We start from the raw sequence: 18,940 nt of genomic DNA on the forward strand, positions 1-18,940 counted from the left end.
TATCAGTTTTTACTTCTAGTTTAAGAATATTATCATCTGCTAAAAAAAGGTAAATTCTTGATAGTGATTTGAATCTTTTAGAACAGCATGTGAATTATATGAAATCTGAGTTCAAAGATCTCCATATCTCCCTAACAGCAAGGTTTTGGCAAATAGACTTAAACATTTTTTAAACTACCACTTCTCTTTTGGTTTTAGGATGGTTAATTTTCTTAGGCCTAGATTTGGAGTTCGGCGGTAGCCGTCAAAACCAGCGTTAGAGGCTCCTAACGCTGGTTTTGGCCGCCCGCTGGTATTTGGAGTCATTGATTAAAGGGTCTAACGCTCACTTTTCAGCCGCAACTTTTCCATACCGCAGATCCCCCTACGCCATTTGCGTATCCTATGTTTTCAATGGGATCTTTCTAACGCTGGTATTTAGAGTCGTTTCTGAAGTGAGCGTTAGAGCTCTAACGACAAAACTCCAGCCGCCTGAAAATAGCAGGAGTTAAGAGCTTTCTGGCTAACGCCGGTTCATAAAGCTCTTAACTACTGTACCCTAAAGTACACTAACACCCATAAACTACCTATGTACCCCTAAACCGAGCTCCCCCCACATCGCCGCCACTCGATTAAAATTTTTAACCCCTAATCTGCCGACCGCCACCTACGTTATACTTATGTACCCCTAATCTGCTGCCCCTAACCCCGCCGACCCCTGTATTACATTTATTAACCCCTAACCTGCCCCCCACAATGTCGCCGCCAGCTACTTAAAATAATTAACCCCTAATCTTCCGACCGCAAAGCGCCGCCACCTACGTTATCCCTATGTACCCCTAATCTGCTACCCCTAACACCGCCGACTCCTATATTATATTTATTAACCCCTAATCTGCCCCCCTCAACGTCGCCGACACCTGCCTACACTTATTAACCCCTAATCTGCCTAGCGGACCTGAGCGCTACTATAATAAAGTTATTAACCCCTAATCCGCCTCACTAACCCTATCATAAATAGTATTAACCCCTAATCTGCCCTCCCTAACATCGCCGACACCTACCTTCAATTATTAACCCCTAATCTGCCGAGCGGAGCTCACCGCTATTCTAATAAATGTATTAACCCCTAAAGCTAAGTCTAACCCTAACACTAACACCCCCCTAACTTAAATATAATTTACATCTAACAAAATAAATTAACTCTTATTAAATAAATTATTCCTATTTAAAGCTAAATACTTACCTGTAAAATAAATCCTAATATAGCTACAATATAAATTATAATTATATTATAGCTATTTTAGGATTAATATTTATTTTACAGGCAACTTTGTAATTATTTTAACCAGGTACAATAGCTATTAAATAGTTAAGAACTATTTAATAGTTACCTAGTTAAAATAATAACAAATTTACCTGTAAAATAAATCCTAACCTAAGATATAATTAAACCTAACACTACCCTATCAATAAAATAATTAAATAAACTACCTACAATTACCTACAATTAACCTAACACTACACTATCAATAAATTAATTAAACACAATTCCTACAAATAAACACAATTAAATAAACTAGCTAAAGTACAAAAAATAAAAAAGAACTAAGTTACAAAAAATAAAAAAATATTTACAAACATAAGAAAAATATTAAACAAAATAGACTGGCGAACCAGTCTTGGGAACGTGGTGTCTGTATGAATTTTAGCAAAATATATGTATTGCTAATGGTACTATTGTAGCCGGAGTAGTTCATAAATCACAAAAGTTAATAGAAGCCATAATGCAGGGGTCCGCTCTGCGTGTTTGTACCCATAGCCGGCAATCTGTGATTCTAAATATGAAATCAAAAACCAGCAATACCAGTGCGCTTAAATAAATAAAAACTTAGCTGTTTAGGAACTAGCGGTATGCTCACTCACCCACCAAAGATGAAAAAGTGAAGAGTCTCCAATCGGTGTCAAGCTGTAGTTGGAATAAGCCGGTATCCTATGGTAGCTTACATGCACAGACCGCAAAAAGCCTTTCTTCCTGTGCTGGCTCCGTGTGGCGTACCACGTGGTCAGGACCTGGCCAATCCACTTACTCTTGGTGACGTCACCGTCAGCTGGGGACTTGGTAACCAATCAAACGGTGCAGTCCTTCTCCATATTGAGCAACTTGTATTCAATTCACAAGATGATATCCTCGATGACGTCACCTTCAGCCGAGGGACTCTGTGTCCAATCAGATGGTATGGTCCCGTCGTTTGAAAACTTCTTGCTTTTAAAAGTTATATGTTCGTATATTGAAGGCACTCTTAGTATAATGGGGGTGGGTGATACAATACCGCTGTTCACAGCCAAATGATATTCTGGGCGCAAATCCTGAAGGAGATAATTGCTTGGTATCCCATAAACTTGGAAAGTTCTTGTTCTGGGCAAGAAAAGTGGATTCCCCACAATCCACAAAATATGAAACAAAAAAGTATATCCAGAACAAGAAAGTGAAAATCAGTTGTAGCTTTATTCTTTAAAATTGTATGATGACCACATACAGCAACACAGGGTTAGTGAAGACAAAACTTCTGACCGGTTTCGGTCGTATTGACCGTAATCATAGAATAACACCTGTTGGGAGGTGCACCCTTTTAAGTCTAACACTATATGTTGATTGGTTAAAAACAACAAGACTTCAAAATTTAACCCTATACATATCATAATGACATTCTGTGTAAATATTTAACATTTAGTGAGTGAACGAACAAATAGATGAAGATTAATAATACAAATAATACAAATAAAAATAGATCTCAAATATTATAGACTTATATGTATATTATGTATATTTGGGATGCCAATGACTTTGGAAATTCAACAGAGTAGAGCAAGAAAACACATCATGCAAGATTTGGACACCTTAAATAAAATAAGATAAAATAAAATAACTACATCTTAGGTGCATATACATGTATGCATACATGCACACGCACATCAGTGCATGTACATGCATAAACACAAACATGCACTCGCTTTTATTCCCTTCTCTGTGCATATACCTGCATGGGACAGCAATCAAAGTAAATATCTAATCTACACATAAGATGCTTGTTATGTGCATAATAAAAATTATTATTAAACCCAATTTAAACTTTGGTTAATAAGACATATTATAATATCCCATGCAAAGAAGCAATACTTGTATAAGATTCACAATCAGTGGGAGACTCAAAATTAATCAAGTATATGTAGTTTAACTTGAGTGTCTTATAACTAGCCATATTTTAATTTCCTTTACTGCAATAAGTAAAGCAACCTAACTGCAGTGGAGAGAAAATAATGGACGGTAATTTAGCATGATGGTTTATTTTTGCCAGTAGTTAATAACATCATACTCTGAGTTGTACCCATTAGGCAAAAGACACTTTGTTTTAAAAATCCAATAGATTTCTTGTTTGCTTAGGATGGACAATTTATCTCCACCTCTTGGTGGTGTGCCAATTTGTTCGATGGCCTGCCATTTGAAAGTTGTGACATCCTGATTATGAAATTCAATAAAATGAGTGGATAGAGCTGAACATGTTTTTTTGCTAGAGATATAAGACAAGTGTTCCCTTATGCGTTTGCCTACCTCCCTAGTAGTCCTACCTGTATATTGCCTCCTACATTGGGTGCATTCTATGATGTAAATGACATATTTGCTCCTACAATTTATGCATCCCCTAGTTTGAAATTCCTCACCTGTTATATGGGATTTAAATGTGGGAGAAATATTAATATGATCACAGGAGGTGCATACTTTTCTTCCACATTTAAAGGTGCCATTATGTTTTAACCAAGATGAGCCGGAGGTGCCTGTTGTTTGTAACATACTGGGAGCCAAAATATTCCCTATTGTCACATTTCGTTTTGGTACAAACATGCACCCTTGTTTTACTTCATCTTTTAGTTGTTTGTCTCCCATAAGAATGGGTAAGTTATTTCTAATAATTCGACATACATCATCATATTGATTAGAATATGACGTAATGAATCTCAATTGTTTTTTTGTGTCACACTGGTGTTGTTTTTTTGTTTGTTTTTTTGACTCGTGCGTCTCCATTCCATCTTTAATTTCAAAAAAGGCCTTATCAATTACTTTGCTGGGATAACCTCTCTTAAGCATTCTTGATTTCAGATCTCTGCTCTCCCTCTGGAAAGCATCTTCTTTCGTACAATTCCTTCTTGCCCGCAGGAACTGACTTTTGGCAATTCCTTTGAAGACGTGCCGTGGATGGCAACTGCGGGCATGAAGGAGATTGTTTCCTGAGATAGGTTTCCGATAGAGAGCTGAGTTGACCCTGCCTTCCTGGATATCTCCAATAAGGGTAACATCCAGGAAATTAACTGTTTCTTTCTGCCACTCACATGTGAACTGTATTCCCACCTCATTGATATTCAGTAGCTCAACAAATTCTTTTGCCGATTGTTGGTCCGAGGACCAAACAATAAGCAAATCATCAATGAAGCGGATGTACAAAACAATGTGATTAAATCCAGAGGTACTACCTCCATAGACATGGCACCGCTCCCACCAACCCATAAAAAGGTTGGCATATGAGGGGGCAAATTTTGCCCCCATAGCGGTGCCACGTCTCTGGAGGTAGTAGCGTCCTTGAAACATAAAAAAAATTATGTTCCAATAAAAATTTCACAACCCTGACTACCAAAATTTTAGATTCAAATGATAAATCAGAGAAAAGGTTCAAATAGAATTCGATAGCTTGGAGACCCTGTGAATGGGGAATCGAGGAGTACAGTGATACGACATCAATTGTCAACCAACTGTACTCCTCCCTCCAAACCACTGGCTCCAACCTCTGTAAGGCATGTGATGTATCACGAATGTAACTTGGTAATAGAGTCACCATGGGTTGTAACAGATCATCAACCCATTTAGACAATGGCTCTAAAAGAGAGCCAATACCTGCCACTATGGGTCTCCCCTTGATATTGATAAGACTCTTATGTACTTTTGGGAGGTGGTGGAAGATGGGCGTCACAGGATCAGCAACCAGACAAAAATTGGCTGTTTCCTGATCCATGAGACCCTCCTCCACCACCTCATCCAAAAGAAGAGACAATTCTCTAGTGTACTGTTTGGTAGGATTATTAGACAAAACCATATAGGTGTCACTGTCATTAAGTTGCCTCATGGCCTCGGCCACATAATGTGACTGATCCATTACAACCACGCTCCCGCCTTTATCTGACTGCCTGATCACAATATCTTTGTTGTTTTGTAGCTTTAACAATGCTTCTCTTTCTTTTATGGTCAAGTTAGAAGCATTCCTGTTTACAGAGTTAGATAGGTCTGTTAAGTCATCTACCACTCTTTCATGGAAAACTTCTAGTATTTTACCTCTAGTTTTAGTAGGGTAAAAATTAGATTTGTTCTTCATTTTAGATCCAACCCCACTAGCTTGTAATGCCTCATCCCTTTGATTAATACTACTTAGATCTTCTAGATCAATAAGAGTACAGGTATCAGCAAAAGAAAGTTGTGGGTTTAATGCAATTTGTTGCTGAGGAAGAACCAAATTACCAACATTGGACTCATTATTCGTTTTAAAGAACTTAATTAAAGTTAATTCCCTAATTAGTTTATTGAGATCAAGTATAGTTTGAAAAAGATTGAATTTTCTTGATGGAACAAAACCAAGGCCTAAATTAAGTACTCTAATTTCCAAATCAGATAGTGTATAGTTGGAAATATTAATAACCATGTTTATTGGTATTTCTTCACTTTGGCATTTTTCCCTCTCAAAGTATATCTTTTCTGTTCTGTCTGTCCTTTCTTTGTCTTTACTGGATCTATAACTTCCCTGTTTCCCCCTCCCTGGAATTGTTTGGGGTCCTCGCAAAAAACCTGAGGAGTGGATTTATGTATTTGTATTTGGTTACTAGTGGTGCCATTAGTTTTTGGTCTAGTCCCTTGATCTGAGTGTCCTTTAAGAATACCTTTTTGTGTGGTGGTTGGTACACATATTGCTGCTGGCATGTCTGGGATCTCATCTCTTTCATTACTAGAATTTGCATCATCCCCTGAAATATATTCAAAGCTTGATGCAAACCTATCCTCATCACTACATTCATTCTCAGAGTCCGAAAAAGTGACCTTTTTGGCACTTTCTATAGGATTCGAGTTTCCCTCATTTCCTGATTGTTTATTTCGTCTATTGTAGCGCCTTCTTTTGTTTCTATTTTTATTACTCTTATTTCTGGGTGTCTGGTTGTCATCCTCTTCTTGGTTAAACCAAGATTTATTTCTCTGTTTGCGTCTCCAAACATATACAGTACCCAGAGAATAATCCTTTTGATCCCTAATAAATTTTGTGTGTTTTGTCTGTATAACCAATTTTTTAGATTCTTCTATAGTGTTTTTGAAAATCTGTTCAAATTTAGCGTAAATATCACAATTAGAAAATTTTGACATTTCATTCTCAATATTGTTAATCTTACTTTTAACGTCACACAACAATGTATCCTTGTATTCAATTAGTAAAGATATCAATGTTAGAGAACAATCAGAAAGTGCTTGATTCCATCTAGCTATAAACAATTCATCTTTAACATCATATGTGGGAAATTTATTTAGCCTAAGGCCTCTCGGCACCATCTTTAATGCCAAATACTTTGATAGAATCCACTTATCCCATTTTAATTTTTGCTCTTTTAGTTTAAGGTACTCATAGTCCTGAAATAAATCCCCCAATTTTATATTGGGAGAATCACAATTAAAGACATCTTCCAGGTTTAGACAGTCCAGATTATCTTCATCTATGTCCTTAAATGAATATGTATTTTCCATGGTGTATTGGTCAAACACAATTAAAGGGACTTCATGCACACTCTATAGCTATAATGAGAGCTTATACTGTGGGTGCAAGTGCTAACAAATGTAGTTACAGTCCATGGGAAAGACGTATACCAAAATGAAATGTCCTTTAAACAAATCTTCTCCTTTATCCAGTTATTATTCATAAAAAGACACCAATGAGGGGAATTCAATAAACAAAATAGACTGGCGAACCAGTCTTGGGAACGTGGTGTCTGTATGAATTTTAGCAAAATATATGTATTGCTAATGGTACTATTGTAGCCGGAGTAGTTCATAAATCACAAAAGTTAATAGAAGCCATAATGCAGGGGTCCGCTCTGCGTGTTTGTACCCATAGCCGGCAATCTGTGATTCTAAATATGAAATCAAAAACCAGCAATACCAGTGCGCTTAAATAAATAAAAACTTAGCTGTTTAGGAACTAGCGGTATGCTCACTCACCCACCAAAGATGAAAAAGTGAAGAGTCTCCAATCGGTGTCAAGCTGTAGTTGGAATAAGCCGGTATCCTATGGTAGCTTACATGCACAGACCGCAAAAAGCCTTTCTTCCTGTGCTGGCTCCGTGTGGCGTACCACGTGGTCAGGACCTGGCCAATCCACTTACTCTTGGTGACGTCACCGTCAGCTGGGGACTTGGTAACCAATCAAACGGTGCAGTCCTTCTCCATATTGAGCAACTTGTATTCAATTCACAAGATGATATCCTCGATGACGTCACCTTCAGCCGAGGGACTCTGTGTCCAATCAGATGGTATGGTCCCGTCGTTTGAAAACTTCTTGCTTTTAAAAGTTATATGTTCGTATATTGAAGGCACTCTTAGTATAATGGGGGTGGGTGATACAATACCGCTGTTCACAGCCAAATGATATTCTGGGCGCAAATCCTGAAGGAGATAATTGCTTGGTATCCCATAAACTTGGAAAGTTCTTGTTCTGGGCAAGAAAAGTGGATTCCCCACAATCCACAAAATATGAAACAAAAAAGTATATCCAGAACAAGAAAGTGAAAATCAGTTGTAGCTTTATTCTTTAAAATTGTATGATGACCACATACAGCAACACAGGGTTAGTGAAGACAAAACTTCTGACCGGTTTCGGTCGTATTGACCGTAATCATAGAATAACACCTGTTGGGAGGTGCACCCTTTTAAGTCTAACACTATATGTTGATTGGTTAAAAACAACAAGACTTCAAAATTTAACCCTATACATATCATAATGACATTCTGTGTAAATATTTAACATTTAGTGAGTGAACGAACAAATAGATGAAGATTAATAATACAAATAATACAAATAAAAATAGATCTCAAATATTATAGACTTATATGTATATTATGTATATTTGGGATGCCAATGACTTTGGAAATTCAACAGAGTAGAGCAAGAAAACACATCATGCAAGATTTGGACACCTTAAATAAAATAAGATAAAATAAAATAACTACATCTTAGGTGCATATACATGTATGCATACATGCACACGCACATCAGTGCATGTACATGCATAAACACAAACATGCACTCGCTTTTATTCCCTTCTCTGTGCATATACCTGCATGGGACAGCAATCAAAGTAAATATCTAATCTACACATAAGATGCTTGTTATGTGCATAATAAAAATTATTATTAAACCCAATTTAAACTTTGGTTAATAAGACATATTATAATATCCCATGCAAAGAAGCAATACTTGTATAAGATTCACAATCAGTGGGAGACTCAAAATTAATCAAGTATATGTAGTTTAACTTGAGTGTCTTATAACTAGCCATATTTTAATTTCCTTTACTGCAATAAGTAAAGCAACCTAACTGCAGTGGAGAGAAAATAATGGACGGTAATTTAGCATGATGGTTTATTTTTGCCAGTAGTTAATAACATCATACTCTGAGTTGTACCCATTAGGCAAAAGACACTTTGTTTTAAAAATCCAATAGATTTCTTGTTTGCTTAGGATGGACAATTTATCTCCACCTCTTGGTGGTGTGCCAATTTGTTCGATGGCCTGCCATTTGAAAGTTGTGACATCCTGATTATGAAATTCAATAAAATGAGTGGATAGAGCTGAACATGTTTTTTTGCTAGAGATATAAGACAAGTGTTCCCTTATGCGTTTGCCTACCTCCCTAGTAGTCCTACCTGTATATTGCCTCCTACATTGGGTGCATTCTATGATGTAAATGACATATTTGCTCCTACAATTTATGCATCCCCTAGTTTGAAATTCCTCACCTGTTATATGGGATTTAAATGTGGGAGAAATATTAATATGATCACAGGAGGTGCATACTTTTCTTCCACATTTAAAGGTGCCATTATGTTTTAACCAAGATGAGCCGGAGGTGCCTGTTGTTTGTAACATACTGGGAGCCAAAATATTCCCTATTGTCACATTTCGTTTTGGTACAAACATGCACCCTTGTTTTACTTCATCTTTTAGTTGTTTGTCTCCCATAAGAATGGGTAAGTTATTTCTAATAATTCGACATACATCATCATATTGATTAGAATATGACGTAATGAATCTCAATTGTTTTTTTGTGTCACACTGGTGTTGTTTTTTTGTTTGTTTTTTTGACTCGTGCGTCTCCATTCCATCTTTAATTTCAAAAAAGGCCTTATCAATTACTTTGCTGGGATAACCTCTCTTAAGCATTCTTGATTTCAGATCTCTGCTCTCCCTCTGGAAAGCATCTTCTTTCGTACAATTCCTTCTTGCCCGCAGGAACTGACTTTTGGCAATTCCTTTGAAGACGTGCCGTGGATGGCAACTGCGGGCATGAAGGAGATTGTTTCCTGAGATAGGTTTCCGATAGAGAGCTGAGTTGACCCTGCCTTCCTGGATATCTCCAATAAGGGTAACATCCAGGAAATTAACTGTTTCTTTCTGCCACTCACATGTGAACTGTATTCCCACCTCATTGATATTCAGTAGCTCAACAAATTCTAATATATTATAATATATTATAATATGTCTTATTAACCAAAGTTTAAATTGGGTTTAATAATAATTTTTATTATGCACATAACAAGCATCTTATGTGTAGATTAGATATTTACTTTGATTGCTGTCCCATGCAGGTATATGCACAGAGAAGGGAATAAAAGCGAGTGCATGTTTGTGTTTATGCATGTACATGCACTGATGTGCGTGTGCATGTATGCATACATGTATATGCACCTAAGATGTAGTTATTTTATTTTATCTTATTTTATTTAAGGTGTCCAAATCTTGCATGATGTGTTTTCTTGCTCTACTCTGTTGAATTTCCAAAGTCATTGGCATCCCAAATATACATAATATACATATAAGTCTATAATATTTGAGATCTATTTTTATTTGTATTATTTGTATTATTAATCTTCATCTATTTGTTCGTTCACTCACTAAATGTTAAATATTTACACAGAATGTCATTATGATATGTATAGGGTTAAATTTTGAAGTCTTGTTGTTTTTAACCAATCAACATATAGTGTTAGACTTAAAAGGGTGCACCTCCCAACAGGTGTTATTCTATGATTACGGTCAATACGACCGAAACCGGTCAGAAGTTTTGTCTTCACTAACCCTGTGTTGCTGTATGTGGTCATCATACAATTTTAAAGAATAAAGCTACAACTGATTTTCACTTTCTTGTTCTGGATATACTTTTTTGTTTCATATTTTGTGGATTGTGGGGAATCCACTTTTCTTGCCCAGAACAAGAACTTTCCAAGTTTATGGGATACCAAGCAATTATCTCCTTCAGGATTTGCGCCCAGAATATCATTTGGCTGTGAACAGCGGTATTGTATCACCCACCCCCATTATACTAAGAGTGCCTTCAATATACGAACATATAACTTTTAAAAGCAAGAAGTTTTCAAACGACGGGACCATACCATCTGATTGGACACAGAGTCCCTCGGCTGAAGGTGACGTCATCGAGGATATCATCTTGTGAATTGAATACAAGTTGCTCAATATGGAGAAGGACTGCACCGTTTGATTGGTTACCAAGTCCCCAGCTGACGGTGACGTCACCAAGAGTAAGTGGATTGGCCAGGTCCTGACCACGTGGTACGCCACACGGAGCCAGCACAGGAAGAAAGGCTTTTTGCGGTCTGTGCATGTAAGCTACCATAGGATACCGGCTTATTCCAACTACAGCTTGACACCGATTGGAGACTCTTCACTTTTTCATCTTTGGTGGGTGAGTGAGCATACCGCTAGTTCCTAAACAGCTAAGTTTTTATTTATTTAAGCGCACTGGTATTGCTGGTTTTTGATTTCATATTTAGAATCACAGATTGCCGGCTATGGGTACAAACACGCAGAGCGGACCCCTGCATTATGGCTTCTATTAACTTTTGTGATTTATGAACTACTCCGGCTACAATAGTACCATTAGCAATACATATATTTTGCTAAAATTAATACAGACACCACGTTCCCAAGACTGGTTCGCCAGTCTATTTTGTTTATTGAATTCCCCTCATTGGTGTCTTTTTATGAATAATAACTGGATAAAGGAGAAGATTTGTTTAAAGGACATTTCATTTTGGTATACGTCTTTCCCATGGACTGTAACTACATTTGTTAGCACTTGCACCCACAGTATAAGCTCTCATTATAGCTATAGAGTGTGCATGAAGTCCCTTTAATTGTGTTTGACCAATACACCATGGAAAATACATATTCATTTAAGGACATAGATGAAGATAATCTGGACTGTCTAAACCTGGAAGATGTCTTTAATTGTGATTCTCCCAATATAAAATTGGGGGATTTATTTCAGGACTATGAGTACCTTAAACTAAAAGAGCAAAAATTAAAATGGGATAAGTGGATTCTATCAAAGTATTTGGCATTAAAGATGGTGCCGAGAGGCCTTAGGCTAAATAAATTTCCCACATATGATGTTAAAGATGAATTGTTTATAGCTAGATGGAATCAAGCACTTTCTGATTGTTCTCTAACATTGATATCTTTACTAATTGAATACAAGGATACATTGTTGTGTGACGTTAAAAGTAAGATTAACAATATTGAGAATGAAATGTCAAAATTTTCTAATTGTGATATTTACGCTAAATTTGAACAGATTTTCAAAAACACTATAGAAGAATCTAAAAAATTGGTTATACAGACAAAACACACAAAATTTATTAGGGATCAAAAGGATTATTCTCTGGGTACTGTATATGTTTGGAGACGCAAACAGAGAAATAAATCTTGGTTTAACCAAGAAGAGGATGACAACCAGACACCCAGAAATAAGAGTAATAAAAATAGAAACAAAAGAAGGCGCTACAATAGACGAAATAAACAATCAGGAAATGAGGGAAACTCGAATCCTATAGAAAGTGCCAAAAAGGTCACTTTTTCGGACTCTGAGAATGAATGTAGTGATGAGGATAGGTTTGCATCAAGCTTTGAATATATTTCAGGGGATGATGCAAATTCTAGTAATGAAAGAGATGAGATCCCAGACATGCCAGCAGCAATATGTGTACCAACCACCACACAAAAAGGTATTCTTAAAGGACACTCAGATCAAGGGACTAGACCAAAAACTAATGGCACCACTAGTAACCAAATACAAATACATAAATCCACTCCTCAGGTTTTTTGCGAGGACCCCAAACAATTCCAGGGAGGGGGAAACAGGGAAGTTATAGATCCAGTAAAGACAAAGAAAGGACAGACAGAACAGAAAAGATATACTTTGAGAGGGAAAAATGCCAAAGTGAAGAAATACCAATAAACATGGTTATTAATATTTCCAACTATACACTATCTGATTTGGAAATTAGAGTACTTAATTTAGGCCTTGGTTTTGTTCCATCAAGAAAATTCAATCTTTTTCAAACTATACTTGATCTCAATAAACTAATTAGGGAATTAACTTTAATTAAGTTCTTTAAAACGAATAATGAGTCCAATGTTGGTAATTTGGTTCTTCCTCAGCAACAAATTGCATTAAACCCACAACTTTCTTTTGCTGATACCTGTACTCTTATTGATCTAGAAGATCTAAGTAGTATTAATCAAAGGGATGAGGCATTACAAGCTAGTGGGGTTGGATCTAAAATGAAGAACAAATCTAATTTTTACCCTACTAAAACTAGAGGTAAAATACTAGAAGTTTTCCATGAAAGAGTGGTAGATGACTTAACAGACCTATCTAACTCTGTAAACAGGAATGCTTCTAACTTGACCATAAAAGAAAGAGAAGCATTGTTAAAGCTACAAAACAACAAAGATATTGTGATCAGGCAGTCAGATAAAGGCGGGAGCGTGGTTGTAATGGATCAGTCACATTATGTGGCCGAGGCCATGAGGCAACTTAATGACAGTGACACCTATATGGTTTTGTCTAATAATCCTACCAAACAGTACACTAGAGAATTGTCTCTTCTTTTGGATGAGGTGGTGGAGGAGGGTCTCATGGATCAGGAAACAGCCAATTTTTGTCTGGTTGCTGATCCTGTGACGCCCATCTTCCACCACCTCCCAAAAGTACATAAGAGTCTTATCAATATCAAGGGGAGACCCATAGTGGCAGGTATTGGCTCTCTTTTAGAGCCATTGTCTAAATGGGTTGATGATCTGTTACAACCCATGGTGACTCTATTACCAAGTTACATTCGTGATACATCACATGCCTTACAGAGGTTGGAGCCAGTGGTTTGGAGGGAGGAGTACAGTTGGTTGACAATTGATGTCGTATCACTGTACTCCTCGATTCCCCATTCACAGGGTCTCCAAGCTATCGAATTCTATTTGAACCTTTTCTCTGATTTATCATTTGAATCTAAAATTTTGGTAGTCAGGGTTGTGAAATTTTTATTGGAACATAATTTTTTTATGTTTCAAGGACGCTACTACCTCCAGAGACGTGGCACCGCTATGGGGGCAAAATTTGCCCCCTCATATGCCAACCTTTTTATGGGTTGGTGGGAGCGGTGCCATGTCTATGGAGGTAGTACCTCTGGATTTAATCACATTGTTTTGTACATCCGCTTCATTGATGATTTGCTTATTGTTTGGTCCTCGGACCAACAATCGGCAAAAGAATTTGTTGAGCTACTGAATATCAATGAGGTGGGAATACAGTTCACATGTGAGTGGCAGAAAGAAACAGTTAATTTCCTGGATGTTACCCTTATTGGAGATATCCAGGAAGGCAGGGTCAACTCAGCTCTCTATCGGAAACCTATCTCAGGAAACAATCTCCTTCATGCCCGCAGTTGCCATCCACGGCACGTCTTCAAAGGAATTGCCAAAAGTCAGTTCCTGCGGGCAAGAAGGAATTGTACGAAAGAAGATGCTTTCCAGAGGGAGAGCAGAGATCTGAAATCAAGAATGCTTAAGAGAGGTTATCCCAGCAAAGTAATTGATAAGGCCTTTTTTGAAATTAAAGATGGAATGGAGACGCACGAGTCAAAAAAACAAACAAAAAAACAACACCAGTGTGACACAAAAAAACAATTGAGATTCATTACGTCATATTCTAATCAATATGATGATGTATGTCGAATTATTAGAAATAACTTACCCATTCTTATGGGAGACAAACAACTAAAAGATGAAGTAAAACAAGGGTGCATGTTTGTACCAAAACGAAATGTGACAATAGGGAATATTTTGGCTCCCAGTATGTTACAAACAACAGGCACCTCCGGCTCATCTTGGTTAAAACATAATGGCACCTTTAAATGTGGAAGAAAAGTATGCACCTCCTGTGATCATATTAATATTTCTCCCACATTTAAATCCCATATAACAGGTGAGGAATTTCAAACTAGGGGATGCATAAATTGTAGGAGCAAATATGTCATTTACATCATAGAATGCACCCAATGTAGGAGGCAATATACAGGTAGGACTACTAGGGAGGTAGGCAAACGCATAAGGGAACACTTGTCTTATATCTCTAGCAAAAAAACATGTTCAGCTCTATCCACTCATTTTATTGAATTTCATAATCAGGATGTCACAACTTTCAAATGGCAGGCCATCGAACAAATTGGCACACCACCAAGAGGTGGAGATAAATTGTCCATCCTAAGCAAACAAGAAATCTATTGGATTTTTAAAACAAAGTGTCTTTTGCCTAATGGGTACAACTCAGAGTATGATGTTATTAACTACTGGCAAAAATAAACCATCATGCTAAATTACCGTCCATTATTTTCTCTCCACTGCAGTTAGGTTGCTTTACTTATTGCAGTAAAGGAAATTAAAATATGGCTAGTTATAAGACACTCAAGTTAAACTACATATACTTGATTAATTTTGAGTCTCCCACTGATTGTGAATCTTATACAAGTATTGCTTCTTTGCATGGGATATTATAATATGTCTTATTAACCAAAGTTTAAATTGGGTTTAATAATAATTTTTATTATGCACATAACAAGCATCTTATGTGTAGATTAGATATTTACTTTGATTGCTGTCCCATGCAGGTATATGCACAGAGAAGGGAATAAAAGCGAGTGCATGTTTGTGTTTATGCATGTACATGCACTGATGTGCGTGTGCATGTATGCATACATGTATATGCACCTAAGATGTAGTTATTTTATTTTATCTTATTTTATTTAAGGTGTCCAAATCTTGCATGATGTGTTTTCTTGCTCTACTCTGTTGAATTTCCAAAGTCATTGGCATCCCAAATATACATAATATACATATAAGTCTATAATATTTGAGATCTATTTTTATTTGTATTATTTGTATTATTAATCTTCATCTATTTGTTCGTTCACTCACTAAATGTTAAATATTTACACAGAATGTCATTATGATATGTATAGGGTTAAATTTTGAAGTCTTGTTGTTTTTAACCAATCAACATATAGTGTTAGACTTAAAAGGGTGCACCTCCCAACAGGTGTTATTCTATGATTACGGTCAATACGACCGAAACCGGTCAGAAGTTTTGTCTTCACTAACCCTGTGTTGCTGTATGTGGTCATCATACAATTTTAAAGAATAAAGCTACAACTGATTTTCACTTTCTTGTTCTGGATATACTTTTTTGTTTCATAAGAAAAATATTACAACAATTTTAAACTAATTACACCTACTCTAAGCCCCCTAATAAAATAACAAAGACCCCCAAAATAAAAAATTCCCTACCCTATTCTAAATTAAAAAAGTTACAAGCTCTTTTACCTTACCAGCCCTGAACAGGGCCCTTTGCGGGGCATGCCCCAAGAATTTCAGCTCTTTTGCCTGTAAAAGAATAAATACAATACCCCCCCCCCAACATTACAACCCACCACCCACATACCCCTAATCTAACCCAAACCCCCCTTAAATAAACCTAACACTAAGCCCCTGAAGATCTTCCTATCTTGTCTTCACCATCCAGGTTCACCGATCCGTCCTGAAGAGCTCCTCCGATGTCCTGATCCAAGCCCAAGCGGGGGGCTGAAGAGGTCCATGATCCGGTCAAAGTCTTCATCCAAGCGGGGCAGAAGAGGATCTTCCATCCGATTGAAGTCATCATCCAGGCGGCATCTTCTATGGTCTTCCATCCGGAGGGAAGCGGCAGGATCCTGAAGACCTCCAGCGCGGAACATCCATCCGGACCGACGACTGAACGACGAATGACTGTTCCTTTAAGGGACGTCATCCAAGATGGCGTCCCTCGAATTCCGATTGGCTGATAGGATTCTATCAGCCAATCGGAATTAAGGTAGGAATTTTCTGATTGGCTGATGGAATCAGCCAATCAGAATCAAGTTCAATCCGATTGGCTGATCCAATCAGCCAATCAGATTGAGCTCGCATTCTATTGGCTGATCGGAACAGCCAATAGAATGCGAGCTCAATCTGATTGGCTGATTGGATCAGCCAATCGGATTGAACTAGATTCTGATTGGCTGATTCCATCAGCCAATCAGAAAATTCCTACCTTAATTCCGATTGGCTGATAGAATCCTATCAGCCAATCGGAATTCGAGGGACGCCATCTTGGATGACGTCCCTTAAAGGAACAGTCATTCGTCGTTCAGTCGTCGGTCCGGATGGATGTTCCGTGCTGGAGGTCTTCAGGATCCTGCCGCTTCGCTCCGGATGGAAGACCATAGAAGATGCCGTCTGGATGATGACTTCAATCGGATGGAAGATCCTCTTCTGCCCCGCTTGGATGAAGACTTTGACCGGATCATGGACCTCTTCAGCCCCCCGCTTGGGCTTGGATCAGGACATCGGAGGAGCTCTTCAGGACGGATCGGTGAACCTGGATGGTGAAGACAAGGTAGGAAGATCTTCAGGGGCTTAGTGTTAGGTTTATTTAAGGGGGGTTTGGGTTAGATTAGGGGTATGTGGGTGGTGGGTTGTAATGTTGGGGGGGGGTATTGTATTTATTCTTTTACAGGCAAAAGAGCTGAAATTCTTGGGGCATGCCCCGCAAAGGGCCCTGTTCAGGGCTGGTAAGGTAAAAAGAGCTTGTAACTTTTTTAATTTAGAATAGGGTAGGGAATTTTTTATTTTGGGGGTCTTTGTTATTTTATTAGGGGGCTTAGAGTAGGTGTAATTAGTTTAAAATTGTTGTAATATTTTTCTTATGTTTGTAAATATTTTTGTTATTTTATTAGGGGGCTTAGAGTAGGTGTAATTAGTTTAAAATTGTTGTAATATTTTTCTTATGTTTGTAAATATTTTTTTATTTTTTGTAACTTAGTTCTTTTTTATTTTTTGTACTTTAGCTAGTTTATTTAATTGTATTTATTTGTAGGAATTGTGTTTAATTAATTTATTGATAGTGTAGTGTTAGGTTAATTGTAGGTAATTGTAGGTAGTTTATTTAATTATTTTATTGATAGGGTAGTGTTAGGTTTAATTATATCTTAGGTTAGGATTTATTTTACAGGTAAATTTGTTATTATTTTAACTAGGTAACTATTAAATAGTTCTTAACTATTTAATAGCTATTGTACCTGGTTAAAATAATTACAAAGTTGCCTGTAAAATAAATATTAATCCTAAAATAGCTATAATATAATTATAATTTATATTGTAGCTATATTAGGATTTATTTTACAGGTAAGTATTTAGCTTTAAATAGGAATCATTTATTTAATAAGAGTTAATTTATTTTGTTAGATGTAAATTATATTTAAGTTAGGGGGGTGTTAGTGTTAGGGTTAGACTTAGCTTTAGGGGTTAATACATTTATTAGAATAGCGGTGAGCTCCGGTCGTCAGATTAGGGGTTAATAATTGAAGTTAGGTGTCGGCGATGTTAGGGAGGGCAGATTAGGGGTTAATACTATTTATGATAGGGTTAGTGAGGCGGATTAGGGGTTAATAACTTTATTATAGTAGCGCTCAGGTCCGCTCTGCAGATTAGGGGTTAATAAGTGTAGGCAGGTGTCGGCGACGTTGTGGGGGGCAGATTAGGGGTTAATAAATATAATATAGGGGTCGGCGGTGTTAGGGGCAGCAGATTAGGGGTACATAGGGATAACGTAGGTTGCGGCGCTTTACGGAGCGGCAGATTAGGGTTTAAAAAAAAAATGCAGGGGTCAGCGATAGCGGGGGCGGCAGATTAGGGGTTAATAAGTGTAAGGTTAGGGTGTTTAGACTCGGGGTACATGTTAGGGTGTTAGGTGCAGACGTAGGAAGTGTTTCCCCATAGAAAACAATGGGGCTGCGTTAGGAGCTGAACGCTGCTTTTTTGCAGGTGTTAGGTTTTTTTTCAGCTCAAACAGTCCCATTGTTTCCTATGGGAGAATCGTGCACGAGCACGTTTTTGAGGCTGGCCGCGTCCGTAAGCAACTCTGGTATCGAGAGTTGCATTTGCGGTACAAATGCTCTACGCTCCTTTTTTGGAGCCTAACGCAGCATTTGTTTGAACTCTCGATACCAGAGTTAAATTTATGGTGCGGCCAGAAAAAAGCACGCGGAGCGTTAACAGCCCTTTTACCGCCAAACTCCAAATCTAGGCCTAAGTCTGTCTATAGGATAAACAGGTGCCATATTAAAATTACCTCCGAGTAATAGATATCCCTCTTTAAATTGTTATACTTTTGCCTGGAGAGAATCCCAAAATTCAAAATCCATCTGGTTAGGGGCATACAAGTTGCCGAG

Source organism: Bombina bombina, chromosome 5 (assembly GCF_027579735.1).
Source record: "Bombina bombina isolate aBomBom1 chromosome 5, aBomBom1.pri, whole genome shotgun sequence".
Lineage (NCBI taxonomy): Eukaryota > Metazoa > Chordata > Amphibia > Anura > Bombinatoridae > Bombina > Bombina bombina.